This window comes from Pelodiscus sinensis, chromosome 3 (genome assembly GCF_052426305.1).
Source record: "Pelodiscus sinensis isolate ZL-2025 chromosome 3, ASM5242630v1, whole genome shotgun sequence".
Lineage (NCBI taxonomy): Eukaryota > Metazoa > Chordata > Testudines > Trionychidae > Pelodiscus > Pelodiscus sinensis.
This window is the reverse complement of record NC_143054.1, coordinates 152345187-152363114: the sequence shown is the minus strand read 5'-3', so window position 1 is coordinate 152363114 and position 17928 is coordinate 152345187.

Below are 17928 nucleotides of genomic sequence, written 5' to 3'. Positions count from 1 at the left end.
CATGCAAGTAATCATGATTAATTTTTTAATCGCTTGACAGCCCTAATGTTGATATACTCCTGCAAATTTAACTTACAGCTTCTTTACGTGTGGACCTGAATCTGTTCCCTTCGCTCAGAGCAAGTATTATTTCTCAGAGTAAGTTTCAGAATTTGGTCCTAAATTGTTTTTTTTTCCTAATATTTATTCATTTATGGATACTGACACTGTGATACCAGACTGCATTGTGAGGAGAGCAATATAGCATAATAGTTGGCAGTTTTGAAAAGTGATAAGAATTCTTATTTACTCTGTACATTTGACAGTTTGGGTTTATCAGGCTGGATCTCACTTGTTACATGGGGATCTCACTTGTTACATCACTTGTTACATAAGGATCTCACTTACTACATGAATAAATTATTAATAATTTCTAATAATTACTTATAATTACATTGACTAATAATTACATTGACATTGTGTTTTGCTATTTTTCTAATTGTAACATTACTGTTCTGATCCTACTGTCTGCATCTAGATCTTCTATTGTTAGTTCAGCGTGCCAGTCCATAGCAGGCTTGGGTGACGTAAGCAAAACTGCTCTACAGTATGAATGGTCACTGGTTCTGTTACATTAATTACTCTGAATCCCTGTGATATGCACACATTTTCCCCCATTAGCACTTCATTCACAAGCACATTTTGAGAAGAGAAAAAGCTGCAGAGTGTGGTGGTTTGCTCTTTGTGGAGCTGACTCTTATCACTTTATATCTGAATGTACAGAAAGCTGCTAACAATTGTGATATATTAAATTATAACTGAGAACTAATTCAGGGATCAAAGATGCACTTTGGGAGAGATCACTTTACCTGGTAGGAAAATCATTACGTTTTTTTTCCCAGTCTCATATATTTATACTGTCTGTCTTGGAAATATCATTCCCTAAAGTTTCTGAATCTTGATGTTTAATTGAACACAGAGGTCTTTGAGCAGCACAATGGGAGCAGAGGCCTGGCTTGCTGGTAGAGCTGTGTGGAAAGAAATTGAAGTGTACATGTTTTTTCTCATTTATCAAAGAGGCTCAAGAATATAATCTGACATTTTATATCAAATAAATTATGAACTGTGTACCAATGGGAACAACAACCAAATTAGACGTTTCTTTACAAAAAGAGAAGAAAAATAGGTTCTTAATAAAATATACAATGATTTTTGGTATTTTGTCTGAACCTGCCATACTCTGTAGTTTTCTTTTGTAAGCTACAATATATATACTACTTCAAAGGGTATATGTTTTATAGAGAATTAATTGAAGGTATGTAGGTTAAGATAATTCACAAACTAGAATTTCCCCTTAATATTGTTGTTTTAATGGGTTAGTTTTCAGACTCATTCACCTCTTGCAAGCAGGAAATGATATTCTCAATACTAAAAAATGGAGTTTTTCTGTGGAAAGTTTTACGATAATTTCTTAGTTTCCATTTGCTAAAATAGAGTTGTAATTAAAGGGAGATTTTGAGAAAGCTAAGACCTGGAAGATACTACTAAGCTATGTAGGGGTAAATTTTCAAAGAACTATGCTGGCAGTAGTTTTAGGTGCATGGCTCCCATGTCCATTAAATGGACAAATCTTCCTATGACCAGGGAAAGGGGAGGAGGTAAAGATCCCATGATGTCAATGAGAACCAAGTTACACCAATTTAATGCTGCAGTGCTGTATCCCTAAATTGCAAGGTAGATTGGAAGGGAATAGCTAAAATCCCATGCATTCTTTGGAAATGTACCCCTTCTTCTTTATGGTGCTTTTCAGTATACATTTTTTTATGCACCAAATCCAAGAACAGGCTGTCATTCTAATGCACCAAAAATTTAACTTTACCTAGATAAATTTCACAAGATGAAGGAAGTTGGCATTTCTGTAATCTCATAGTCTTCCTCTTTGTACATCACACAGAGTACTAAATGGGGCCTGGCCATTCAAAGGGGCCTAGAACTCTGGCCATTGCTGCTGCTAGATTCTTGGGCACTTTAAATCACCACTAGAGCTCCATGCTGTGTGCTCCAGGTAGCACTGAGGGCTGACTACCCTTGACCCGGCCCCTTCCACTCTCAGCCCCACCCCTTCCAGAAGTGCAAAGCCAGGCTCCTCCCCACCATATCAGGGAGAAGTGGAAGCTATCTGCTCTGCTGTACCCATTAACATATTTCACAGTATCTGAATTATAGGAAAGCTAAGCTACCTTTATTTCATTATAATACCACCTTGAGGCTCATGAGCCAAAGGCCTGTGATGTGTATAATGCACATTGCACACATTAAAGGATAGTCCTTCCCCTAAAAAACTCACAATCTAAACACAGACCAATATCAATTGGGAAAAAAGTAGTATTGTTCTCCTCATTTAATAAATGAGGATCTAAGGTCAGAGAAACTAATACTTTGGTCCTGAAAACCCTTACCAATGTGCCTAGCTTTCAGTGCCTGCGTAGTGCTGTGAACAGTATCCTCATTGTTATGGTTAAGCACACGAGTAAAGGTTTGTGGGATTGGAGCCCTTCTATCATACAACTTGTGGATACTAAAATACCTATTGCTGCATGCTGTTGAATGCATGATGATCATAAATTAACAGCTGTGAATTACACATAAAGACAGATTAAAGGATTAAAATAACATTTCAAAAATCAATTTTTTTTAGTCAGTGTCCCAGAGGAAAACTGCTACTAAAGACCTCCACAAAATGCCAAAAAAAGAACAGGCAATGACTAAAACAAAAAGAAAGGCACAACTCAGAGAGCAGGACAAGAGGAAGTAGTATCAGCTATGAGTGGGCCAGCAAAGACATCCTTTTCTAAATAATACATTGTGATAGCAGAGGTCAAATTTGGGATCTACAAGTATACGATGGATAATGTGCAATAGTGACACTGTGGATAGAATAAGATGCCTGGGTACATAATTGCAGAGAAAAACCCAAGAATACTGGGGGGTGTTATACAATGAATAAGTGAGATATTTTGATGGAAGGAGTTAAAAGAGAAACCAGAATGTCTCTAGTGCACCTGTGAAGATGAGACACAGAAAAAGCAATCTTCTGTTTTGGCAGGAGATAAAGGTTTATAACTACCGTGCCCTTCTAGTGATGACATATGGCCCAACAACATGGTCTCTCACAGAGTAAATGAAACAAAAACATGTGCCTATACCAAGAATTATGGAGAAAGCAAGGATAGGAATTATTCGGACAGAACAAATGCCAAGGTAACAGGCATGCTTCAGGAAAAACAAGAGAAACAAATGTCAAGGTGCAGAACGTATTGCCAGAAAAAGTGACTAGAATATCATGGTCTTAGAATGGACACCTAAGAGAAAATGAATCAGAGGTGGCTAAACAATAATGCAGTGAAATAAAGGAATGAAGTGTGTGAATTAGATCTGGAAAAGGGCAAGAGTGAACATGACTTAAGGAGACATTCATCCAAAGACACACTGGCAGAAACCGTTATCATTGCAATAGCTCTTCAGTGTTACAGCACAAACTGTGAAGAGCCAATTCCTTCCGCAGTAGTTAATCTGCTGTTACACTTTGCATTCACACATGTATAAGGAAAACATTTGGATGAGAAGCAAATGCAGCACCTGTGTTATTTTTTAATATTTTTCATGTGCAGATGTAGCATGGTAGTAGACTTACATTTGCATAGCTAAAAACTCTTGTGCTTGCTTTCTGCAAATTCAATAGATGACAAGAATGAGGCATATTTCTGATCTCAGTTGCAACCAGAATAAATCTAGAGTAACTTTATTGGAATTGCTCTGAATTTAAACCCACTTAATGGAGATTAGAATATAGGCCTATTCTCATTAAGTTATGTGGCATCGTATTAAAGTGTGATATAATGCAGACCTATTTAATGGATATAATACTTTATCGTTCTGATAATTATGATCACTTTTTTGACTGTACTTGAAAATTCCTTCTGTTTTTGGGAGAGATTGCCCTATGGACAATGGGCGTACTCTTGTAACTGGCTAAATATCTATCAAAGCAGTAGAATCTTTACAAATACAAGAAACATTTACAGTGCAGCTACTGTATAAAGGTCTTTTCATTCTTAGTCATCTCTGAAAATCTTAGAGATCTATCATTAGTTCCTTTTCTGTTGAGAGAACTGAGGCACATATCTTAAGTGACTCGCCAAAGGACACTTAGCAGGTCAGTAACAGAGCTGGGAAGAGAATGGCTATCTTGGACTATGTCTTCACAGCAGTGTTATTTCAGAACATCAGTTATTCCGAAATAACATAGTCTGCGATTATACTGCAAGCAGTTATATTGCTAATGTCAAAATAATGTCATATTGGAGGACTTCTTACTCAGACTCCTGTATCTCTCATTTTATGAGGAGTAAGGGATGTTGGAGGAAGAGTGTTCTTCCTTTGACTTACTGCTGTGTAGACAGCACCAAAAGCCAAAATAAGCTATTTCGTCTCAAGCTATGCAATTGACGTACCTGAAGTTGTGTAGCTTATTTCAGCTTTGGCTCTTCTGTGTAGATGTGCCCTTAGTTCATATTCCTGTGTCTTAGTGTCTGGACAGCATTTTCTCCCAAAACTGGTCTTGCCAGTTTAAGCTATTTATTATGAGTATTCCTTACTCATTTGCTCTCACAATGAAATAATTAAGGTAGACATGCAATTAAAGACTTTCCCTCCATTCTTTATACTATTTTGTGGATAAAGCATGATTTTTTTACCAGGCCAATTCAGGATTTACTGGACAATATGTTGATTCAGTAGGTTGCAAATGGAGTGGTTGCCTCCTGAGGGTCATATTAAAGCTTGAGGGGAGCTTTCTGAGCAACATTGCATCTTAAAGACAATATTTCAAGTTGATAGATACATGGCTCTTCTGTTAAGAATCTGCAGCTGAATTATTGGTGGTCCCCGCCTATTGCTTGGGTTCGAAGGAGCCTTTTGGGGATCAGAGTAAGACAAAAGGGATTAAACGGAGGGAAATATTATATTAAAGATCTCAGTTATGGGAGTAGCTGAAATAACCAGAATATCTTCCATCTGCAATTTAGAATGATCAGGTTGTTTTGGAAACACTTTGAAGTTTTAATGATCAAAATGTGACCAATTTTAAAAGCACCTTTCTTACTACGACAGAGATTCAAAAGTGCTTTATTCCTGTAGTCTTCTTTTATGTCCTCTTTTTGTGTTTTTAACAGGGCATAAAAATGAAATTCTCAGAAAGATCCAGGATATCCTTTATACAAAAGTCATATTTTGCACATGCTAACATTTGAAAAGCTCAAAGGAATATAATTAGCCCTTAAGTCAACAGACCTATGCAGGAGATTAGTTTGGACCCAATTCCTCTACTGTTTCATGGCACCAGGGCAATATCAGATAATTGACCCTCCTACTTCGATTATCTAGGGATTCTAGGCAACTAAATTCATATCTGTATTGTGAATAGTTGACTCTTAAACAGCTACATCTTCATCTCTTGAATACTACCATAATAACTAATAAAGATCTATATTTAGAGTTTATTTGATGCTTTTCATTTTTGATTCTCAATGGACTTACAAAGGAGACAAGTATCATTGTCCTCATTTTACTGATGAGATATTTAAGTCATATAAAGATGGAGAGTTGCCTAAAGTCACACATAGCAGACTATAAGCAGAGTTTAGAATAAGCTCAGTTCAGTGACTCAGCCGATGGACCATACTGTCTCCTTAACAGGTAATATTTTATTTTCATAATGCTTTCCTCAAGTGTAACTGTGTGAACACCAATTTCTTGGCCAAATTATCCTGTAGTTAATTATATTTGCTTACCTGAATTCCCCCTGTGGTAACTAGTGGTAGTATACTCTGGTCTTGATCTATGTAGAGCTTGTGTATTTACTCAAAACAGTTGTTCCATTTCAACGTCAGGTACAATTTAAAATTGAATGCGAAGGTGCCCTACCTCACAGAGAGGTTGTGTGGCTTAATTAGTGAGTGTTTGTAAAAGCATTCTGAGGTCCTCTGATGAAAAGCACTATAGTACTGCCAAGTATTTTTATTTTAATTGCTATTTACTTTTGTTCTCATTTTGTTCAAGGCACTTTACAAATGAACGGTAAAATAATGAATGACTGTATGTCTGTGTACTGTATTTAGTGCAAACAAGTTTCATAGCTTATATTGCATGGCCAAATTCAGATTTTAGTTTATTTCCTTGACATTAATGTCTCTGGATTTACACCAATATATGGTAAGTGAGAGGAGAACTTAATTAATAAACTCTACCAAAAAAGGATTCAAGCATCATGTGGTCCTAATGTCTGTTTTTTGCTACTTGGAGATACCTATTCTTCACATGGTTTACGAAGATCATAAAACTAAATTACAATGTACTGCTTACCAAAGTGCCCAGTTTAGTAATTCTGCCAATCAATTGCAGTTCCTTAACATAGGTGCCAGCCAGCATGCTGCCTTTCAAATGTACTGAACTAGAGATTGATTTACAGCAATCTTTCACGGGCTTGGTACCAGAAAAAGAGACCAGCAATGAAAAGTTTCTATTTGGATGACCACCAAATTATGCAAATGGTAACCACTGAAGCATCAAAGACACAAGCCTTTTACAAAAGTTTAAATGAAAAAAAAATCAAATAGTCCAACATTTCTAACTTACTGAAAATATGTAATTTCAGCATTGAATATACAAATGTCAAATGACTTATACATGGCAGTTTTATGAAGGAAGTTAGTCCTTCATAATGAGAAAAACATAAGGTCGCAATTTTAGCTGGTGTAAATCCACATAACTGCTTTTATTTCAGAGGGATTGCACCAACTGATACCAGCTGAAAAGCTGCCTCAGACCTAGGAATAGGGCTGCATCTGTGATTCCTGTGCCCATACAATAAAAGTTAGAGTCAATCAAATGGAACAAATTCATGTCCAAATTCTCAGATTTTGGTGGATCTATGTTCATTTATACCCAGCTGAATATCTGACATGCTAAATGTTGTATCAAGTTTTTCACGAGAGAAGAGCAGGGGCATTTGAATAAGGTGCCTGACTTCACTGCACTGCTTCTCACAGGGTATTTCTACACTACAAAGTTAATTCGAACTAACAGACGTTAGTTCGAATTAACTTTCATAGGCGCTACACATGCAAACCGCTAGTTCGAACTTAATTCGAACTAGCGGTGCGCTTAATTCGAACTAGGTAAACCTCATTCCACGAGGACTAATGCCTAGTTCGAATTAACTAGTTCGAATTAAGGGATGTGTAGCCACTTCATTTGAATTAGTGGGAGGCTAGCCCTCCCCAGGTTTCCCTGGTGGCCACTCTGGGCACTACCAGGGAAACTCTTCTGCCCTCCTCCCGGCCCCGGAGCCATTAAAGGGGCACGGGCTGGCTACGGTGCCCGTGCCAGGTGCAAGCCTGCCAGTACCCAGCCAGCAGACCCTGCACCTGGCACGGCTTGAGCCAGCCACCCGCTGCCACCCAGCCCTCCGCCTCTTCCCGGGACCAGGCTGGCGGCTCCCGGGAGCCTGCACAGGTCCACAAGAGGCGGGCACCCACCTGGTCTAGTGAGAACATCGTGGACCTCATCCACGACCTCTGCACTAGGCACAGGAAAGTGGCCGTCTAGGGCAGGAGAGCTGCCAGCCTGGCCACCCAGGAGCAGATGTGCATGAAAATCAGGGTGGTCCAGTGAGACCTCTGACCCTGAGCCCTGAGCTTAGAATGGCCGTACTGGGTCAGACCAAAGGTCCATCTAGCCCAATAGCCTGTCTGCCGACAGTGGCCAACACTAGGGACGCTGGAGGGGATGGATCGAAACAATGACCAAGCCATTTGTCTCGTGCCATCCATCTTCCACAAACAGAGGCCGGGGACACCATTTCTACCCCTGGCTAATACCACTCCATCAACCCAACCTCCATGAATTGATCTCACTTCTCTTTAAACTCTGTTCTAGTTCTAGCCTTCACAGCCTCCTGCAGCAAGGAGTTCCACAGGTTGACTATTTGCTTTGTGAAGAAAAACTTTCTGTTATTAGTTTGAAGCCTGCTACCCATTCATTTCATTTGGTGTCCTCTAGTCCTTCTATTATGGGAACTAATGAAGAACTTTTCTTTATGCACCCTCTCCACCCCACTCGTGCTTTTATAGACCTCTATCATATCCCCCCTCCGTCTCCTCTTTTCTAAGCTGAGAAGTCCCAGTCTGTTTAGCCTCTCTTCATATGGGACCTGTTCCAAACCCCTGATCATTTCAGTTGCCCTCCCCTCTCCCACTCTCTCTCTTCCCCTCTCCCACCTCCTTTTCCCAGTCTCCCCAAGTTTTGTTCAATAAAGAGTTTCTATTTTTGAACACACATGTCATTTATTTTGTACATCAGGAAGGGGGGCTAGGGAGGGGTAAGTGGAAGGAGGTGAGGGAGGAATGGGGTACGAGCCCCCAATGGGGAGGACTGTGGTGGCTCTGCGGGCTTCTCGGGGTGGAAGCTCTCCTGCAGCTCCCCAATTGACCCCCCAGATGGCAGCCTGCGGCAAGTGCAGCCGGGCTGATGGCCGAGTGCTGTGATGTGCCGAGTGTGGGCACTCAGGGCACTCCAAGCCAGGACTGCTTTGCAACGGGGAACCCCTGAGAACTGTCTGTCCGGGGTGGGAGTCAGGTCTCTTTAAGCACAGCCCTCGGCTAGCCTGAGACAGCAGCTCCACGCTCTAAGTCCTACTCTGATGCCCTGCCGGCACTGCTTCCGGCCATCCTTAACCTCGGTTCAGGGTCCACTCAATGTGGACATGCTAGTTCGAATTAGCTAATTTGAATTAGTGCGCCCAGACTTAAAAACTGGTTTGAATTAGCGTTTTGCTTAGTTCGAATTAACTAATTCGAACTAAGTTAGTTCGAATTAGCGCTGTAGTGTAGACATACCCACACTGAGTAATGCCGTGGACCCCAACTCAGTGCCCACGGAGGCCATGGCGCCCGCCGGGCTCTTTACATGCGCCCGCGGAGCAATCTGGGCTGGCAGGTGCCAGCCCCGGGCGCATGGCCGGTCCCGCCCCCGGGGGCGCCGCGCGTGCCCTTGCCGGCTCCAGCTCCGGCCTTGGCCCCGCCCCCGGGGGCACCGCGTGTGCCCTTGCTGGCTCCGGCCTTGGCCCCGCCCCCGGGGGCACCGCGCATGCCCTGGCCCCGGCCCCGGCCTTGGCCCCGCGGCGCTTACGGCGCGCCGGACCCGGGCGCGCGGCGCTTGCCGGGGGGCACCGGCCCCGGGCGCGTGGCTATGGGGGGGCCCCGCCCCCGGGCATGCGGCTGGGGGGGGGCCGCCCCCGGGCGGGCAAGTGTCCCCGCCACCTGGCGCCCGGCGGGCGAACGGCCACGCCCCCTGGCACCTGCCAACCTGAAAAGGTTGGGGACCACTGGAGTAATGCTTCCTCGATGAGATGTTTCTTTGACTCCAATGTGAGTAAAATTGGCAGGATCAGGCTCAGAGAGAGAGGAGCTGATAAACTAGGAGGTGAGGAAAAGAAAGTTACATCTAAATTCCTTTTGGTGTTTTGGGGTTGCTCTCAACCCAGTGATACTACATAATAGTGTAATGTCTTAGAAAAAAACATAAAGTAGTAGTTCAGTAATGAAAATGTTAAATTAAATGGACCATGTTAACATTGCTGTTGATCCTGAGGAACAGTTTTTCCAGTATATAGAGCATTTTGATTCCATACAGCATATGTTCTCCACAGTTTTCTCTGCTCTAATTCTTCCATGTTTTTCGACAGCTCCAGATGGCATGCTGCCTCCAAGGCTTTCATCTGCCACGCCGACCAGTCTTCAGGTTGTCTGGTCTACACCAGCTCGCAATAATGCTCCAGGCTTACCCAGTTACCGACTCCAGATGAGGCCTAAGCATTACACTGATGATATTCTAGAGTATGCAAACAATAAAAATACTGTAAATTGATAGTTAAGAGAAGTAACATTTTTTTAGAGATAGCTCACCCCTTGGGTGGCTGTTGTCTTCTCTTCCCCTCCCCCAATTTGTATATTTAGCTTTATAACTTATTCTTCATTTCTTTCCAGGTTATTTTCCTCTCCCTCTGCTTCCTTAAGCTACATAGTCAAAGATCTTCAACCATATACAGAGTATGAGATGAGAATGATAGTCTCCAATGGTTATGGTAATACATATAGTGACTGGACTTCAATGATTACAGCAGAGGACAGTAAGTAGCCTGCAAAAATACCCATTCTGTTCCCACTTATTTAAACATTTGTTAGCAGATAATACAAATGCATGTACTTCTGCTGGCTAAACTACCATTGCATATGATTTCTTTTTCTTTTATCTCATTGTATTAGCTTAATAGTAATAGCATATTTTTCTCCCTGAGAGCTTAGCTACAGTAATAGAACAGCTAAAAATATTGTCTGAGTTGTGTGAACTGTTGATTAAAAGGATAAAAAGGAATATTTTTCAGAGAAATGCCTCATTTCATTATATAATATCTCTCTGTTCACATATGCCCCTGTGCAGATAGAGAAACATATTTATTAGTGCGGATAGTTATATAAAGTGAGGAGACTTGCATATTTTGATCTAGATTCTCATTTAATTTACATCAGTCAATGTATGGAAATAAGTGGTAAATGAAAATAAAGCCTTGTCTTGTTCAGATTGTAAACAAGAACGTTCTTTCTTTTGTGGTCACTGGGTTGATGCCACCTTAGCAGTGCGACAGCTTTCTGTAGAACTTTGTATATTGCTGATTCAAACAAGTGATCGGTAAGAAAATGGCAGAGTTTATCATTGACCAATCCACCACTTCTGGCATTAATTGGTTCCTATTTTGAAAATTTACTCTACTTGCATTTGTCCGACAATCCTGTGCTTTGATAAAGCTAGGGATGTGAATGTAGCCATTTTAACTGGTGGTATATGTTGCACAGATACTAGATGCGATATAAAAACAACATATCTGCAGTTACCAAGCACACAAATACACGTTCCTCAGCTGCTTTTTTCAGATATACCATAGTAGGAAACCAGTGGTTGTATAATGAAGGTATCTAGTAAGCAGAGCCATATGGAAGTGTGCTGTTGCTTATGAAAAATGTTTTGTTGAATTTTCAAATCATTAGCTATATCAGAACAATCAAAATCTTTGCCTATGAGATCCTCCTGTCATAAAACTCTTTTAATAAGCAAGAGAAATTCTGAGATAATATGTTGCAATGAAAAAAAAAGTCCCAGTTTTTTGGTCCTGCTTTCCCTTTTACTCCAGATTTACACTAGTGTGAAAACAGAATCTAGACTTAAAGTAATAGAATAAGGATATCAACTATCCAACATTTGTGGCTCCTCATTGTTCCCAATGTGTGTGGCTCCACATTGTTTCTCTAGTCTGTATTCAAAATATATCTCAAAGAGAATTATATCTTAATATATCGTCAGCTGAAAACATGTTTACAGTTGAGCAAAGAATTCACTAGTGGTAACTTATCTGACAAATTTAGGTCCCAATCTTGGAAACACATGTGTGCTTAAATTTAAACACTGGAGTAGCCTCATTGATTTAAATTGGACTACTCACCTGAATGCATTAAATTCAGTGTATGAGTCAATTTTTGCAAAAAGCAGAGACTTAGCGTCTTTTCTACCTCTGAAGATTTCTTATCAAATCATAATTCTCTTTAATGAGCTTGTTGTATAAAATTACTTACTACATTTTTTTAACACTGGCTTGACCGAACAGTTATCTGTGAATATTGGCTCTTCAGACTATAATAGCTGAGAATGGTCAGGTAGATCACATGGTATTGTTGTTGTTTTTTTCCTGTGTGAGATGAGTGCACATTGAGCTCTGTCATTGATTGATGTATGAGTTTACAATAGGTTTTTGCAAATATTAGTTTGTGTATCTTCTAAATATGCTTTTTGGGTGAAATTCACTCTTGCTCAGAGAACTTTTTCAAGACCTATGGTGCACTTTATTCCCACTTAAGCCCATGAATTGGATGCTACTGGTGCATGGGACTTGTGCCTTCTGTACAGGAGTAAATTTATCTTCTGTAGACATTTTTATGAAAAATGTGATTGCATGAATGTAGGTAGAAGAGACAAAAAGAATGTGATGTGGGAAAGGTGAATTCATTTAAACATTTGCAGAAAAATTAATGGAAAGCTTTCCATTGATATTTGCCCAGCTCTAATTTTTTGAGACTCACTATTCAATGGCTTCTTAAACTGTTAAAGCTACATCGGGATTTGCATCTTGAAAAACACTGTATTTGTAGTGCAGTCATAAACTCTGTCTTCTCAGTGACCATGCGTTTCATTCCCATGCCCTGCTCCATTTGCATTTGTAAAAAATAAATGCTGATATATCTCTAGTAGCCAAAAATTTCTGTGTTTGTAATTTACCTGCACAGCTTGCACCTTTGTGTTGGTAACAGAGGGCTCTGTATTTTTGGTGGCATTATGGAAGACTGCCATCTCTGAGAGGATGTTCAATTCAGTTGACAAAGACTGAATGATTGGCAATGAGCATAAGTAGTATTTCTGTCAAGTCTTCAATGTGTTGCTTATAAAGCCACCTATACTGACAGCTTATTGCCAGAACTACATTTAATACCTGGTCTTTCTAACCAATATCCTCTGACTTTTTAAAGAGCAATTTTGACAGTTGAAATTTCCTGTATCTCTTATCCTGGTAAAATACAGAAATGTTCCCATGTTCATATTTGAGTTTTACCCTACAAATACATGCCTCTGTAGTTTAATTAAAGCACAAAATATCCATAGAAAGATCATGTATTTAGGTATATTAGCCTGATCAATTTGTATAAATTGCTATAACTCTGCCATACAATTACACTAAGTTATACCAGATGAGGATTTGACCATATATATTTTATGTATAATAGCTGATTTCATCTGTCTAGCAAGAAATCAGAAAAGATGAGAGGAAATTCAGTAAACATCACCAGAAAAAGTCTGTTGTCTGAGGGAAATTTGTATAATATAAAGATAGATGCTGAAGAGAATGTTAATAGATATTTCAAATATTTTTTCATTTACATCAGACTGACACCAGTAACTGATTTCATGCATTTTTAAAAGTCTAACCTGCCAGTGCCAAATAACAATAATGTACATTTCCTATGAATATTTTAAAACCTGTTAAACATGTGTTAATAAAAGATGTTTGTTCCAGTGATCTTGGCCAGCATAATGTCAAACTACCAGACAAATACAAACAATTCATGAAGTTTCTGTTTTCAGTTACTAGGGTGTAAATCTGGAGTAACTCTATTAAAAACAGAAGAACTACTCTGGATTTATGGTGAGCATCTGAGATCAGAATTTCATGCACTGCTTTTAAGAATAAAATGGAATCTCTCCTCCTCGAGTATACAGAATTAAGATATTCATCTCATGTAATGCTTTTCTTTCATGGTGAATATTCTGGACAGCCTGAGAAGGGGAGCTGCCAGGGAGTTAGTTATATCTCTTGAAGCCAGTTTTATTCCTGATCTTGAAACCATTTTTTTTTGTTGCCAGCCCCATCCCCCTTCACATCTTCAAAGTAGTCTTAAAAGTATTCCTCCACAGTTTATAACCATCCACATGGAGAGTGGCTCTAACCATGAGAACTTATTGTAACCATCAAGGCAAAATGAGAGGCAAAAAGCCTAAAGAGGAAGATCCTGTTGCACTTGGAATATCTGGCTCTGTCACCCAAAGTCATGTACATCCCCCTTAACAACAGGAGTCGAGCTGAAAAGCTCAGCTTCTCCTGGTTCATTTTTCATTATTTGGCATCTAGCCAACAAGTGTTGGATGAGGTTGCCTGGTAATTCCTTGACCAGGTGGATTTGCCCAACAGGAAGTGAACAGAATTTCAAGTTGGCATCGGTGAGCCTGGAGAGTGGACATCTTGTTGTTCTTCTGGTCAGATGCCTAGAAAGGTGGACACCCAAGGAACAGTTCTATTTTTGTCCAGGTGATCATAGCTCCTAAGGCATATGTCAGGATGTCAGTTGTGGATTTTAGCATTATCTCAGAATTTTATTCACTGAACAGTCTTCCAAAGACTGTCCACATCTCAAACTCACTGCGTGAAACCCTAAGTGGCTAAATCATAAGAGTTATTCACAGGAGCTGATAAATTTCTTCTTTACATACAGGCAACACTGCCAGTGTTATTTACTTGTTATTGACATTCATCTGACGAAGTGAGTCTTTGCCCACGAAAGTTTATGCTCCAACACTTCAGTTAGTCTATAAGGTGCCACTTTTACTTGATATTCACGATCATTTTGAAAAATACAACTCCCCTCTACTGGTAACAACACACATTTGAACATTTCTTCCAGCAGCTTGTCATAAAGACCCATGATCTAGTTTTCTCACAGTGCTACTGAGCTGCTTCACACACACTTCTTTATCTTTCTGAAGGAAACAGCTCTTCAAAGGGCTTTAACCCTGTGCACAATGGAACAATGTAGTTTAATTCCAGTTCACATTCTTACTCCCTTTGAGTCCATGGGGGAAATGTCTTTAAAGCACACCTTTCTTTTGGCCATTCCTTCAGCAGGAAGCTTTCTCTCAGGCAACCTAGCCTCCATTTTTTTCTGGATCAGATGACTCTAAGGCTACCCCCTGATTTCAAACCTAAGTCTCATGCTCATTCACAAGAGGTAAAGGCAGAACATAGCGGTTATACAATAGTTGTTCAGCATGAGATCCCTACAGTGCCTTTGCTTGTGCCCTGGTTTTATGGGACTAAGTGTGGATGATAGATGGAAGGGATCCTTAAGGAATCCATTTTGAGGCACTTGAAAGAGAGGAAAGTGATTAGGAATAGTCAGCATGGGTTCACAAAGGGCAAGTTGTGCCTGACCAATCTGATTAGCTTCTATGATGAGGTAACTGGCTCTGTGGACATGGGGAAGTCAGTGGATGTGATACACCTTAACTTTAGCAAGACTTTTGATATGGTCTCCCACAATATTCTTGCCAGCAAGTTAAGGGAATGTGGATTGGATAAATGGACGGTAAGATGGATGGAAAGATGGCTAGAAGGCCGGGCCGGGTTGATTTAGTTGGGATTGGTCCTGCCTAAAGCAGGGTGCTGGACTTGATCTGAGGTCTTTTCCAGTTCTATGATTCTATGAGTCTATGATTTTACTAATAGCCAGTTTGTCCTTATAGGAAAAATCATTTAATTTGTATTTATTTTATTCATTTAGATAGTGCCTATCAATGTAGGGCTATTACCTCATATGATTATCTGAAATGGCCATGTTCAGATGATCCTTGGTTGAGATTAAGAAAAAAAAATTGTTTTCCTTCAATAATCTGTTATAGTGTCATTGCGGGAAAAAGTCCTGTCAGCATAGGCAAAAGTATTACTCTTCTATATTCGTGACTCCATATAAAGGATCATACATCTTCATATTACATTGTAGCTAAGGGTAAGAGTAAGATAATATCATGAGTAAGGAAGGAATTCTCTGAATCATGCTGAGGCTAATTGACAACGGGAACATGGTCCTTTTGTGGCCAGAACTCGGCTTGCCCCTGGATAGAACCAATAGTTATTGCAGTTTGTAACTGACACAACATTTTATCAATGTTTATAACTTCACCAGCAAGAGGCCTCAGAAAAAAAAATATCTGGCTTACAATGAAGAGGGGTCTATTCTACTTAGGTGGAGGGCTTCCAATCAAAGCATGTAACTCTCATCAACTTTAATGAGCAGTAACCCAGCTACCTCTCCCAGATGAATGGATAGAGCCATATACACACCTGGGTGGGTGAGTAAGCTCCCTCAAATCTGTACAGGTAAGTATCTAAGCACACATGTTTCTAGGCTGGTGATTAAAAAAAGATTAATGACAATTCTATGCCTTCATTTTAAGTAGAGTCTGAACTTTTGAAGTAGATGAACAAAATAGCCTTCCATAAAAGATAATTTCATTTGCCAAAATGAAATTACTATCCAATTGTAATGTTGTAATGAAATGGCTTGAAATATGAATCAGAGATCTTCAGAAAAAAAGATGCTCCCTGTTCCTGTGTTCAATAGTTAGTTCTATAAACAATTATATCTGAGTAAAGAGCGCCATGATTTTATTTTTATCATTGGCAGGCTGAGCTGTGTAGCTGTCATACTTTGCAGTCTTTCCTCCAGTGACAACCACATTGACAACATGTTATACTCCACATTGATTTTACAGTTAAGGAGCTGATTGTGATATATAGGGATTTTAAGAATTCAGCTGAGAGGCTGACTTTTGCCTTTTATCATTCCATTAAAATTTTATAACCATCTTTTTCATGTCATTTCATCCATGAATTCTTACTTTAGAAAGTGATAGCTACTGCTGTGAGCATAACTTTCCTCATGTTCAGAGCTTTTTATTGTATTAGCAAACTACCCCAATTATAGTTAATGCTCATGTTTTACATAATTGTGGTGACCCTTTCAACCAAGCAGTATCATGCTAGTTGATTTGTATATAGAATTAGATGATTTTGCTTGTCATTTAAAAAGAAGCTACACTGCATGTGTTCCGGGGACCGGGATTTAACGCTTCCTTATCCAGTGGGGCCAATTAAGCATCTCTCAAATGTCTTGTCTGAATAGAGAGAGTTTTAAGTCTCTCTTTTTAAAAGGCCAGCAGGGAATGTATAGGCAGATATGTTAGCTACCAAAAAAAGTATTTGTTTGAAAAAAAATTGCAAAATTGAAGATAAGCATCTCTTCTCATACATTATAACAGATTGTCTTTAAGGAATATGTTTAAACTCTGTGGGGGTTTGGAGCAAAGTTCATCTAATTATCACAAATGTTTCACCTATTATGCTAGCAACTTATTCAGTAGAAATAAAAGGCTTATCCCTTCTATCACAACAGAGAACAGGCTGCCTGATTATAATTTTGTTCCCCTGCAAAAGTTCACAGTGTGATAGCTTGTATATGAGGCATAATTAAATAAAATGCTGGTATACAGCTCAGTAGAAAATATTGTATCTTTCAACTTTTAAAAAAGCTTCAATCCCCCACCGCTGATTTTCAAGATCTTAAATCTCAAAAGACAATTCTCTCCTTCCAGGCAAAATGGTTATTTTAAAGAATACAAATTTGCTTTAATCTGGAAAAAATAATAAATTCTAAATTACGTGCTAAAGCCTGCTCCAAAAGACAAACTGACTGCTTTTGCACAGATATAAGTAATATCAGGATGTGGCTGATCCTCAGAGCACATTTTTTTTCATAATTAAGAATGCAAAGGTTCAAATTCATCTTAGAGTACACGAATATAAAACTGGAGTGTTCCACTCAAATGTGACTGAGCAGAACTTGGCCTGTGATCTGAAAAATGTTTAATAGAAATTTCTTTGTGATATAATGGGTGGTGAAAAGAAAACCCTTTCCCCTGTTTTACAAATCTGAAAATGACACAGATATTTCTGACCCAGTTCTGTTTTGTTGCACTGATTTTAATACCAGAATAATTCCATTGAATGTGGTGGAATCACCTTGATTTATGTCTATGTATGTGAGAGCAGAATCAGGTCCCCTGCCTGCTTTGTCTACTCTCCAAAGGTAAAGAAAGACCTATGCTTTGTGCAGATATGTTTGCATTTCATAATTAGCAAGAGTGATGACATCATTTTAAAGCATGTACATAAAAAAAAAATGTTTTTTCTCCATAAAGTGGCTTTTCCTTATGCTTAGGATTTCATTTGCACGTCACTGTGAAGTAAGTGGTTGCATTACAGACAATTGAATATGGAAATCTGTATATGCTAATACAGTAAAACATATAACAGTCACCGATTACAAGAGCTGAATTTTAAACCATTTGGTATTTGAAACTTACAAAAAGCAACCCCACAAATAGCAAAGCTAT